General features: G+C 42.1%; 1 long non-coding RNA gene across 1 annotated transcript in view; it reads left to right on the top strand.

The window, feature by feature from the left end:
- LOC112546137 (uncharacterized) overlaps nucleotides 1-2,838 on the top strand; it is a 271,614-nt gene extending 268,776 nt beyond the window's left edge. Inside the window, exon 5 of the long non-coding RNA XR_012896884.2 lies at nucleotides 2,424-2,838. This is a non-coding gene — a long non-coding RNA (uncharacterized LOC112546137). The remainder of the gene's footprint in view (nucleotides 1-2,423) is intronic.
- The last annotated feature ends 10,963 nt before the right edge of the window (nucleotides 2,839-13,801 follow it).

Here is a 13,801-nt window from a genome sequence, read left to right as displayed (position 1 = left end):
AAAATAGATCAGGCAAATGATTAGCAGTGAATTATGATAAAGCCACTGGCGGACTCACCTTGAAGAATTATGCAACAGGAATTTTTGTGTACTGCTGCCTTCAATATAAGCTGTTTCAACCGAGTCATTTGGAGACCTGAAGACAGGAGCCAAGCTTGGAGTTCTGGTACGGCACTACAAATCATTGAGTTAAGGTATGAGACTCCAATTGGAACCAGTAAATCAAGAAAAAGTCCTTGGATATTTGGTCCAGTTAATAGAAATTTTGGACGTCGTTCTAGCTGTTCATCTGGGGCCTAATCCAAAATCCGATAAAGTCAGTGAAAAGATATATACTGACTTCAGTGGGTTTGACTAGCCAGAAATAAATGAGCGCCTACTATGTCAATCCGAACCATTCCATCTCTGTAATACTTACAAGCGGGGGGCATACTTTGTACTCAACCCTGTGTGCAGAAACAGTGATGCACAGATGAGCTGCAAAGGTAGAATTAGGGAAATGTATGTTCCATTAAAGACTGGTTTATACACAGAGTTTGGTCCAGGTAAAACCATTTCATTGAGGGGTGTGATTTTTTTTTTAATCAAAATAGCTAAACCCCCAAGATGGACTCAGTTATCCCACTATAAATATGCCCTGTATATAATGCTTGTTTGGGATAGCTATACTAGTATAGGCTCATTAATACTAGTGTAATCGTGTCCACACTAAGGGGGTTGTACAGATACAGATAAAACAATACAGCTTGTGTTGTGGATAAGGCCTATTATCTTGATGGGAGCTTTTCCCTTGTTTCTATTTTCTAGTGAAGCAAGTTTTATAACATTATCTCCTTGTTTTAAAAAATGGGAAATCTGTATCTTTTCACACATTTCATTAACTAGCACATTGCAGATGCTTTAGATAGATATGCCTAGCCAGCTACTTTATGTGTAAAGAGAGAGACTTCATACCTTGTCTTAAGGATCCATTAAGATTTATCCTTGCATTTCACAAACTTTGCAAATAAGGTGTTATAGAAAATACTGAGAAGAATATGTGGTTATATGACTCATTATTTATTGATACAAGTTATTGTTCACAAAAATGTAGCCTCAGTTAAACAGAGCATAATACATTAGGGGGGGAAAGGAAAAAACTGTTTGGCTGCTGAAGATGATATACTTTTGCCATTTGTTGTCACATGACTGAGCTGTCTGCGGTGATAATTTATAGAGGGAAAGAACGATAATTTGTGCTTATATAACTGGGGCTATTTAAATTTTAAATGAAGACTATAATTTCAAAGTTCTCACTGTTTCTCAAACTGATTTTTTTCTCCCGTTTCCTCTACCCTCATTCTCTACAGTCCCCTGATGCTGAAATTGAATATTTAAAAGTTTAGGCTTCATTGTCCCTCCAGCTATTGGACAAATCTTATAAAATTCTGCATGCTGCTACCTCGACTCAGTGCCTGTTGAGAGTGCCTGGCCCTTCACATGATCTGCCTCCTAATTTGTACTGTTCTAAACTTTCCCATTACCTTAAATCACATGAGCGAAGCACACTGAGATGACTCTCTTGCAGCGCCAGCAGCGTCAGCACATTTTAACACTAGTTTGTTTGTGTGTTCTTAAGCCTCATGATGTCCTTTGTGCATTTGGCTTGATAGCTTGAAATTTGTTGATGCTTCTGGCGCCGCAGGAGGTTCATCTCTATGGAAGAGTAGCAATGCAATTTGCCCCATGGGATTTAAAGCACCAGGAACGTAGACTGATACAAATTAAAGGACTGATCCTGCAGGGTGCTGAGCGCCCACAATTCTCAGTGCCCAAGCCAGGCATAAGTGAGGAGGATATAACCACTGAACCCACATGCTGGATATTAAATTTCAGCAACATTCAGGAAGAATGTACAGAATTAAGCCAGTAGAATCAGAAAAAAGAAACCAGTGGAAGAGACACTGGGGACCTCCGGTCATCTGAAGAAGTGGGCTGTGCCCACGAAAGCTCATGATACTATTTACATGTTTTGTTAGTCTATAAAGTGCTACCAGACCATTTGTTGTTTTTAAGTTTATCCTATTCAGACTAACACGGCTACCTCCTGAAGCTACATTTATACTGTACTTTTATAAAGAGCCCTGATTATATAAGCCCAAATTATCTTTCTGTCCCTCAATAAATGATCACCACATGCAGCTCAGCCACAGAGCAATGAATTGCAAAAGTATCTGTCTTCTTAGGCAACAAAGCAATTTCTCCTCCCCTCTCCCATACAGTTCCATGCTTCACTGCAGGTGAACTATAATTCCAAATACGCACATTATCGTAATGAAATACCATGGTAACTTCTTAAGGAAAGGTAGTATTTGTAATAAATCTTATCTTGTGACTTGTTGAAATGCAATATGCACCAATGGGTCCTTGTTTTCCTTCCCAAGGTGCATCCAGATGTCCGTCCACTGCATCAACTGTTCTAACAACCGACACTGACAGCCAGCCACAAATATCAGGCACTGATTATCCACAGTTAGACCTGGTTTATGGGTCACTTGGGAATTTTGAACAGACCTATACATTTTTCATAGAAGACAGAAAAGAAAAAAAGACTAGACAGAATAGATGTGGGTGTATTAAAAGTTTTTTTCCCACCCCTGGGAACAGAGGCACACAAGTTTCTAACAAATAATATTTTATAAATGAACACGGGCAATCAACACTGGCAAAAGAAACGAGTCAGACTCATCTACTCTACATTCAGAACTACTTCAAGATACACATGGGCAAGACTCAGACCAGATGTGAGAGAACTGCATCACATTTTTAGAGCCTCTTCCTTTCTATGTTTAAACAAAACCCCCACAAAACTGTGAGGAAGATTTTCAAATGCTCCTGAAGGACTTAGGAACATAAGTCCCAGCCAGTGTCAACCTTAAGGCATATCTGAACACCCTACTCCTGGAAGCCCGCTGGATCCGTTCCAAGAACAAAGGCCCAAATATCAGCATACATTGTACCCCTGTGGGGAGTGTATGTTACAGGTCCTCTCCCGCCTCCCCGTAGGGTTGTTCAGAAGATATGATTTGTTACAGCCCAGCAATGGAACGTTGGCTCTTTAGATCATGTGTTTAGCTCTCGGGAGTCCTAGTGAGTCAGCCAAGAAGGCTGGTCATTACACGCAATTCACTTCATCATGGCTATTCAGTTAGTTATGGATAACACCATCACTCCCTTTACACTGAATGTCTTTTTTTTACAGATTAGCCCTCGTGATAATCATGCATTACACAGTGATGTGTCTATTATTCAGACTAATGCCAACAAGTCCCTGGGTTCTGGCTTTCCACACTGACACTGATTTACTAGGCGAGCTTGGGAACCTGATTCTAATAGAGTAAAAACATTGTAAACAAGATCATAAGCAAGCCCTTTGTCTCTCTGAGCCTCAGTTTCCTTCTCTGTGGAATGGGAATAAATCTACTTACCTATCTAGCCAAGGAGCTGTGAGGAATAATTCCCCGATATAAAGGGTTAGGAGATTCTTTGGTAAAAAGTGCTGCAAAAATCCATAAACATTATAATTTTCATCCATACAAAGCATCCACACAGATAATACTACAGGCAGTCCCTGGGTTACGTACAAGATAGGGACTGTAGGTTTGTTCTTAAGTTGAATTTGTATGTAAGTCGGAACTGGTACATATTGTAGGGGAAACTCTAGCCAAACATTTCTCCAGAGCTCAGTTTTATTCTCCCACACCTCACTTCCCTCAGTCCTTTATTCTCAAGCTGAGGTGTCTGCTGAGAAAAGCCGCTCCGCGTCTCCCTGGTCTGCTGGGGGGGGGGGAGGTACTAGCTTCGCGTCTCCCTGGTCTGCTGGGGGGAAGCAGCTAGTGCGGGATTGCCTCATCCCTTTTGTAAGTAGGGATCCGATGTAAGTCGGATCCATGTAACCCGGGGACTGCCTGTATTTGAAATTTGCTTAGCTATCCTCGGTAATAGCAGAGAAGACAATATTATTATTATCTAATGAGCATCACAGGAGTGACAAAGAAGAAGGATGATCTAGCAACTAGGGAGCTAGCCTGAGATTTGGATTTTATTTACTATTCTGCCACAGACTTCGTGTGGAACCGTGGGCAACTCACTTAGCCTGTGCCTCAGTTCCAAAATGTGGACATTGTGAGGATAAAGAGATTAAAGATTCCAAGGGGTGCAAATACTACAGAGGCCTAATAAGTGCCTAAAAAAGGAACTGTGGCTCAGATTTACACTGTGGCTTTCTGTTTCCCGCTGTCTCTTCAGCCTAGGCAGTAGATTGTTCCTGCTTTTAGATCTAAATGCCCCAGGTTCAGTCCCCATCAATAACAACCTATCCAGGGAGGTCATGTTGTACAGTCCCTGAAGTCATGTTACAAAGATGGAAGAAAAAGCAAGTTATTGTACCAAGGTAGGCTTGCAATCTAATTGTATGTTTGTGTTGGGGGCATCTGCCCCGCACTGGCCCTACAAGGGTTAAAATCAGTCTAGAGAGGCTGAGTGGTAGGCAACCAGAAGTTGCTGGTAACCGGAAGCTAGAGGCTTCCTGAGAGAGAACAGAGCTGGGGAATTCTGGCCTGATCTCACTCCCAGACTGCAGGGCCTGAGGGTACGAGGGCAGCAAGGAGGCAGCCAGGGCAGGAGAAGGCAGCAGGTCCACACCCCTTGCCAATGAGTGGCCATGTCAGGCTGCAGTTTGCCCCTGAGGTAAGGGGTTAGATGACGACTGGCAGTGGTTCACTGAGACAAGGTGGGTAGAAGGGGTTGGGGTTTTCCTGAGGGGGAGGACCCTGAAGTGTGGGGGCACTGCAGCAAGGCAGTATCCAAAAGGGAGGATGCTACGGTCTGGAAGGGACACGGATCCTAACACAGGGTGGTGAAGCCATGAACAGAAAACAGTGAACAGCAAGCAAGATACCAGCCAGAAGAGGGTGCTTCAGCACTGAACAGAGCTAATTCCTGAGCACCAGCAGGAGGCGCTGCAGTGGTAAGTCACACTGTGTGACAATGTTAAATAAAAGTAGTTTGTTTTAAAATGACATGCCAATTGAGGATCCAGTCTCTTAAAAATCTGGTTTGTTTTCTTTTAATATCATTATTTATCTTTTTGGTGGATGAGTACTGAAAGAGTCGATGGTCGTTTCCTTGGCGACTGATTTTTCAACTGGATCAGAGAACCATAGCATGGAACACCCATAGAAAGCTAAAAAAAACATTTTAAAATAGATAAAACTCACCCTCCTTTTTTATCTGCTTATCATGACCCTAGTCAGGAGACTCTTGTAGTACAGACCATGCACCTGGATTTGATTATAAGACTGGTGGTTTATAGGGCAAAAAGCTGAGATAGTATTTGTTTTACTTAGAAGAGAAAGTTAAGTAAAAATGTTGTGGAACGAAGCTACTGATCTGTATTGTCAGGCTGCACTGAAATCCCTTGCAAAGTTACTTTGGGTGGGCTTTCCAGCTTGTGTTAGTGTAATAACATTGCTCTTATTAAAGTCAGTAGGAGTCTAGATATTAATAAAAGCAGAGTTAGGCCAATGCTGAATGTTTTCCAAAACCCCACCATTCAGCTCTTCAGACCCTGATTCTGGGGAACCTTACTGAACTGTAAGAAATAAAATACCAACATCTTACCTCTAGAATGCTGCACGGTTTAGGCTCTGATTTTAGGATGACTTCCAGGATTTGAATTTCTTACAAAACCCAACCCTGGGAGAATGACAGATCAAGGTAGATAAATCCTATTAGCTTTCAGAATGCAGCTTCACCCACTCAAGGTGGGTTGACAGCTTCATTACGATCAATTGTTCTAAAAACAAGATGGATGTCCTACAACTGTGAGTATCCCCAAAGTAGCATTTCCTGTGTCTGCCCTAAATTCACACTTAAGGGAGTTTATGACCTTTCAGAGGAAAGGATCCTTAAGCCAGGTTAAGCATTTTAAAAGAGGCAGAGGTTTAGACTATGCAGATCTAAGATGATGGGCCAAATTCTCTTCTGGTGGAAAATGTCGATTTTACACTAGACGAAAATTTGGCTCCCAGTCTCTTCTAGATTAATTTACTCCGGTTGCAAACATAAAAATATTGGTGGTGAGGGAGGGCACGCTAAGGATATAAAGGGAGCAGCCTTATATGTAATACAAGCCATGGATTTAAAATGCTGAAAGCTTGCTATGATGAGACCATCAATAAAGTCCTACAATTCTGATAAAATCTGGGTCCAGAAAAAAACTCCTGAACTATGGAAAATAATAGAGCCCCTTTCCTTGGTAATATCATAAGTGATTATAACAAATGGCAAAAAATTACACTCAGTGTTCGGCAAAATCTTCTGTCATCTTAAGCAGAATAAAAGAAATGGTTTTAAAAAAATTGAGGGGAGAACTGGATGATCTTCCACCTAAAAAAAACAATGCGTCCGCCATATTTTCACCCTAAGAATAATCACTGAAGAGAACATTGAATGGCAAAACTCAATCATAATCAGCTCCATAAATTTCCACAAAGCATTCAGCAGTCTTTATTGTGGTCCATTTTGGCACCCCTTGAATTGTTTGATATACCAACAAAAATAGCAAACTTCATCAAGACCTTGTATCAAGGTTTGCCCAGTTAAAGCAAATAGTAAAATGTAGGCACTGGTGTTTAATGAAGATGCATTCTCACATCCCCTCTTGTTTGGCATTGCTATTGACTTCAATGTGAGAAAAAGCAGACAGATACAGAACAGCCTTCACGTGCCCCAACATCAGTACTCTAGAAGATCTAAATTCCACTGACAACATACCTCTTCTAAGCAACTACTCAACCAACATGCAAAGCAGAGGCCAAAAGACTGTCCAGCATCACAAAAAAGATAGGATTAATAATGAGAACCCAAGCAATAGCCAATGATTTAGAAATCAACAGAACAATAAATAACATACAAATAATAACTAACTTTTATACAGAACAAGTAGAGTCAATTCACATACCTGGGCATTAACATGCAAGCCAACAAAGAAGTCCAGAAGGAAATCATGTCATGAATTGGCAAGAAAGAAGCTGTATTTACCAGTTCAAACAAGATCTGGTCATTGAAAATCTACAATTTTAAAGGCTAAATTATAAATCTTCAATTCAAATGTTATTTCCATCTTACACAGGGATGTAAAAGCTGGAAATTCACTGAAGTACACACGGACATCTAAACGCCTTCAAAAGCAAATAACTTAGAAAAATATGAGGTATTAAATTGAATGAATTTCTAACAAATACCAAGATTCGTCAGCAACCTCTTATCTTTAAAGTTATCCAGAAAAGAAGATGGAAATATCTGGGACATATGTTAAGAATTAAGCTGGAGTGTCTGCCATGCAGGCGTGCCATTGGGCAGTGGGAGGAACACGTAGAAGGGGCCTACCAAAAGAATCCCTTCATCGAACACTGCTCAGAGAGGGAAAATTTATGGGACTTTCCCGTCTAAGCTGTTTGCATATGTGGGTAAGGCTGAGCCTTGTTTGTGCCCTGTGCAATGACTAATGGTGCAAAAAGGATTCAGCTTCATAAACTTTAACAGCTGGGGTCTCTGCTCCATTCAACCCTGTTTCATGGCAAAAGTGTGAACTAGTAATTTTTTAAAAGACATGGAATTCAATATAAAAGTAAACAGTGCTTTAAACTACTGTAGGGGCAGTATGGTCTGAAGGAAGGAGCGCTGAGCTCAAATCCAAGCAATCAGTGACTCCCCTGACCTTCGAGAAATCACTTCACCACCACCACCACCTCCCGCCTCAGTTTCTTCATCTTTAAAATGAAGATAATGCTGCTCATTCACCTAGGCAAAGATGAATTAGTTCACTGAGTTCAAGGCCAGACAGGAACGCAAGGATCATCTAGTTCAACTTCTGTATAACTCAGGCCAAAGACCGTCTCCTAGCTAGTGTCCAGACAGCACTCTAAAGATGTGTGTATTATTACCCTGGGAGAGCCCCTTTCACAAGAAGATATCAAAGGGCATTCTCTTCTCTTTTCTAAACAATCTTCCAGCTAAGTCCAAGTCTGCAGTGACCACTCCAAGTCAAGTCATATCTTACCCCATTACTGCACGTGCCCTGCTGGTTTTGTCAAGGTACGTTTTCAATAGGAGGTTTTGTCCTAACTACCCTGGAGCCTAGAATTGTTTGGATTTGTTTGTTCGGCATTTCTAGAAGTATGTAGGCGGAACTGCTTTTCTTTTTTACTGTGAGCAAAATTTAATGCTCACATCTGCGTGATCCATCATTTCACACAAGTACATATGTGATTTAGATGTTAGGTTTTTGGCCCAATAAGTATTTCTAAGTTCTGTGGCAAGTGTCCTGATCTCACAAGCTGTCCGGTCGTTGCACAGTTATCATTTCAGGACATGCCTAAAGAGAAGAGGTTTACTTTATTCTGAATTTATGAGTCAGAACTTCTGCCAATGTAAACTGGCCAAGATCCATTAAAGTCAATAGAGCTAGGCCAATTTACATCAGCTGAGAATCTGACACTATGTATTTACTGCTTTTAAAATAAGCTCATTTGGAAGCTGCATTTGTTTGCAGCTGTTACTGGGGATGCGTATATAGGAGAATTCAGGGCTGTGCTGTGAAGAGCAAATCACTTGGTAATGCTGAAATTATCTTGCAAAGTCCTACAAAATTGGGAAGCAAGTAACTTACGTAACCTTGCTCTATATTTTGCATTAGAATGCATCATGGTGATATAAGGCAGCATAGTTTACAGTAGTGGTGATGATGATGGTAATCACTTGTTGGTCAGCATAGTCATCTTCCGTGGGAGTTGACAGATGCTTCCAAGTAAAGCAGGAGGCTGTTGACCATGACTAGAAGCCAGTTTCCCCTTCCTCCTGCACCTCTTCTCCTCTTCAGCTTGTCGGCAGGCAAGTTCAAAATGCAGGGAGCCATTGCATAGGACTTGTCTCCATTTTGAGCGGTCCTGGGCGAGTGTCTCCCAAGTGTCAACGTCAATGTTGCACTTCTTTAAGTTATCCTTTAGTAAGTCCTTATGACACTTCTGTTGTCCTCACATGTTATGGTGTCCTTCTTTCAGCTTAGTAAACAAGACCTGTTTTGGGAGGCAATGATCTGACATCCGAACAACGTGACCAGTCAAGCAAAGTTGTTGATGGATGATCATTGTCTCAATACCGGTGGTCTTTGTCTCTTCCAGAATGCTGATGTTAGTGCGCCTGTCTTCCCATTTGATCTTTGAGATCTTGTGGAGGCAGCATTGGTGATATCTGTCAAGGACTTTCAAGTGGTGTCTGTAAGTTGTCCAGGTTTCAGACTCATACAATAGCGTTGGAAGAATGACAGCTTGATAGACAAAAAGTTTGGTGTCTGTTTGAATACTGTGATCTTCAAAAATCCTGTGCCATAAACAAGCAAAGGCTGCACTGGCACAGCTCATACGATGTTGGATTTCTACACTAATATCTGCCTTAGATGAAAGATAACTTCCGAGGTAGAGAAAATGATCAACATTATCCAGTGCCTCTCCATTGATTTTAATAGATGGGATGTATGGTACCTCATTTGGGGAATGTCGATGAAGCACTTTGGTGGACTTGATGTTGAGGGTGAATCCAAGACATGCATAAGCATTAGCAAACACATTCAAGATAGTGTGAAGATCTCTCTCAGAATGGGCAGAAACTGCATTGTCATCAGTATACTCAAGTTCCACAATAGATGTGATGGAAATCTTACTCTTAGCTTTCAGTCTGCTAAGCCTAAACAGCTTTCCATCCATTCTGTAGATGATTTCAAGGCCAGCTGGGAGCTTCCCAGCAATTAGGTAGAAAATGATGGCAATAAAGACTGTGAACATGGCTGGGGTGATGATACAGCCCTGTTCGACTCATGTTTGTACTTTGAAAGATTCACTTTGGGAGCCAGTGCTGCTCAGAGCAGTTGCTTTCATGTTGTCATGAAGCAACTTTAGGACGCTGATGTATTTATTGGGACATCCAATCTTTGAAATTACAGTCCAAAGGGCAGGGCAATTCACTGAGTCAAAGGCTTTAGTTAGATCAATAAAAGCCATGTACAGTGGTTAGTTTTGCTCCCAACACTTTTCTTGCAGCTGCCGTGCAATGACGATCATATCCGCAGTTCCGCAACATGATCGGAAGCAACTCTGTGACTCCAGTAAAATTTCTTCTAGAGAAGATGAGTTGCAAAGGACCAGAACTTTGCCTGCAACAGCAAAGAGAGAGATACCACAATAGTTTCCAGAGTCTGCTTTATCCCCTTTCTTAAAGCGGGTAACAATCAAGACATCCCTCATTTCACTGGGTATCTCCTCCTTTATCCAGATTTTAAGGATAAGCAGACTAAGCTGCCAAATTAACTCTGATCCACTGTCTTTAAAGATTTCAGCGGGGATCCCATCTGGAACTGCAGCCTCCTTGTTCTTCATCTGTTTGATGGCACTGTATACCTCATAAAAATTGGGAGGGTCTCCAAGCTCATCCCTAGAAGGTCGTTGGGTGTTTGCTTAAGAATTTTGTATGTAACCATGGAGTTACAATTACGAAGATCTTCAAAATGTTCTTTCCGGTGAAAATTAATGGCTTCATTGTCCTTCAAGACAAATCTGAGGATTGTGCCAAAAGAAATCTGACGAGGTTCAACAAGGACAAGTGTAGAGTCCTGCACTTGGGACAGAAGAATCCCAAGCATTGTTACAGGCTGGGGACCGACTGGCTAAGTAGCAGTTCTGCAGAAAAGGACCTGGGGATTATAGTGGATGAAAAGATGGATATGAGTCAACAGTGTGTCCTTGTAGCCAAGAAGGCTAATGGAATATTCGGTTGCATTACGAGGAGCATTGCCAGCAGATCCAGAGAAGTGATTATTCCCCTTTATTCAGCTCTGGTGAGGCCACATCTAGAATACTGTGTCCACGTTTTGGCCCCCCACTATAGAAAGGATGTGGACACATTGGAGAGGTTCCAGAGGAGGGCAACCAAAATGATTAGGGGGTTGGAGCGCATGACCTATGAAGAGAGACTGAGGGATTTGGGTTGGTTTAGTCTACAGAAGAGAAGAGTGAGGGTGGATTTGATAGCAGCCTTCAACTTCCTGAAGGGAGGTTCCAAAGAGGATGGAGAAAGGCTATTCACAGTAGTGACGGATGGAAGACCAAGGAGCAATGGTCTCAAGTTACAGTGGGGGAGGTCTAGGTTGGATATTAGGATAAACTATTTCACGAGGAGGGTGGTGAAGCACTGGAATGGGTTCCCTAGGGAGGTGGTGGAATGTCCATCCCTAGAGGTGTTTAAGTCTCAACTTGACAAAGCCCTGGCTGGTTTGATTTAGTTGGGATTGGTTCTGCCTTGGCCACGGGGCTGGGCTTGATGACCTCCTGAGGTCTCTTCCAGCTCTATGAGTCTATGATTCAAAAGTGTGGTTCCATCCTTAGAGCAAAGGGGGTTCATGCCATGACAAGCTGGCCCATACACAGCCCTAATGGCACTAAAGAAACCACGTGTATTACAGGTATCCACAAAACGTTGGAGTTCTTGCGCTCTCTCAGTCCACCATTTGTTTTTGAGTTCCCTGGTTTTACATTGGACTTCTCCCTCACCTTAGCATGGGCTTTTCTCTTTGTATTGCAATTTGTATCATTCTGCTAAGCACAAAGTACCATTCTCTTCCCATTGATGAGTTGCTCGATTTCAACATCATTCTCAAAAAAACCAGTCCTGATGCTGTCTAATGTGGTAGCCAATGGTTTCCTCACAGGTATTGATGATTGCTGCTTTCGGTTGACTCCAGTGTTCCTCAGTTTCTTCTGGAAACTCTGATGGAAGCTTTTCTTCTAAAACTGCTTGGAATTGTTCACCCTTAATGGGGTCTGTCAAGGCTGTTCTTCACTCTGGCACAATAAATGCAGAAATGGGGGCCCGCAAGAGCTCTCCAAAACTTTGCCTATACATGCTTTGGTACAAAAACTTCCTCCCCAAAATACTAATACCCAGATTTTTGGAGAATCCGCTGCCACCATCAAGTGCTTTTACATTTACAACCAGGGGTGGACACTTGAAACCAACCCCAGGGGTATCCCAATTTTTTTCCCAAAGGAGCTTGAAAAAGAGAAAAGAGAAAAACAAGCTGCAGTCTGTGGTAGCTGACCCCTCAGTCAGCCATGCAGATACACATAGATAGACCTTCCAGGACACAAAAAAATCAACCAATCCTGGTTGATTAGAAAAAAAAGAAACAAACTTTTATTATCAAAACAAAACTACAGCTGCAAGCATAGTAAAGTGGCTAGACAGAAAGAGCCACCAATTGATCTAGGTACTCAGGGGGAGCCCTTGGGCTAACAGCTTTAGTTACAAAAGAAAAAACACACACTTAACAGCTCAGACATTAATTCCAAATTCCCAAACCAGGAAAATAACAAAATCCTGACAAATTAGCTAAACTTTGCCTTACTTGCACATTGTAGGAAGTATGTTCTTGGAGACTCCCATTTCCCACAGTCTTGGAAGAAACCGTTCTAAAACCGATCTTAAATCCAGAAGAGAGAGGAAAAAACCCTTGTCTTCTAGTTTGAAATTCCTACCTGCATTATCATTGGCTGACTACCCGATACCTGGCTAGGTACAGGAGACATTGTTAACCACTTAATCACCGGGTGCTGGTCAGCACTTCTGATTATGACAGGGTCCTTCAGATCTTGGACCTTCAGCTTGTGCCTGATCTGCTTCTTTTGCAGCCTCCATTTGGGGGCAATCTTAATTTTTCCTGTGGATCGAATGAGGCGATGATCAGTCCAGCAGTCATCAGCACTTGTCAATGCTCTTATGAAAAGAACATCACTACGATCTCAAGTACGAACTATGACATAGTCAAGAAGATGCCAGTGCTTTGACCGTGGGTGTCTCCAAGATGTTTGGAACTTGTCCTTTTGTCGCAAAAGGGTGTTTGTGATGATAAGTTCATGTTCAGCACACTTGGTCAGGAGCAGGATTCCATTTGAGTTGCTTTTGCCAATTCCTTCTTTCCTGATTGTTCCTTTATACAGGTCTGAGTCTCGTCCAACATTTGGACTGAAACCCCCAGAAGAATGTCTTATCTTCTTTAGGGGTATCTGATAAAATAGTTTCCAGCTTAGAGTAGAAATCTTCCTTTACATCCTCATCGGCATCCACTGTTGGCGCATAGGCACTCACAATAGTTACTAGTTGGTTTTAGGTGAGCCTCAATCTGAGTTTGTTCTTTATAGCAAAGCCTACTCCATCCAATCAAGGTTCATCTAAAGATTTTACCTTCAAGAAGTAGGTGTACCTTCCTTTCTCCTCCCTCACCTGTCCTTCACCAGCTCTTCTAGTTTCGGACAAGGCAACAATATTGATGCTAAACCAATTCAATTCATGAGCAATGATAGCTGTACATCGCTCTGGTCAACCACTGTCTGAGTTGTCCATCAAGGTATGTACATTCCAGGTTCCAAAGTTGAAAAGTTTCTTACATTTTTGACCATGGGGGTGGTGATCCTACTGGATGCAGCTATCCAGCCAAGAGGAAAGGAGGCAAGACTATTTTTAAGGCACCTTTTCTAGTCTCCTCCCCGTGTGGGGTGGGTGGAGTGGGTCCTAAAGAGGACTGCTCAGCCATGGGTGCAGTTGCCAAGATGCTCAACCTGCCTCAGTCCTCGAGCAAGACGACTGACTCATACACCTGTTACCTGTCCCTGAACCAGCCAAAGAAATAACTTAGACAAAGGGTGAGCTA

The sequence above is a fragment of the Pelodiscus sinensis genome, chromosome 20 (assembly GCF_052426305.1).
Source record: "Pelodiscus sinensis isolate ZL-2025 chromosome 20, ASM5242630v1, whole genome shotgun sequence".
In the NCBI taxonomy this organism is placed as follows: Eukaryota; Metazoa; Chordata; order Testudines; family Trionychidae; genus Pelodiscus; species Pelodiscus sinensis.
The sequence above is the reverse complement of the archived record's forward strand: the minus strand, read 5'-3'. Positions and strand labels throughout refer to the sequence as shown.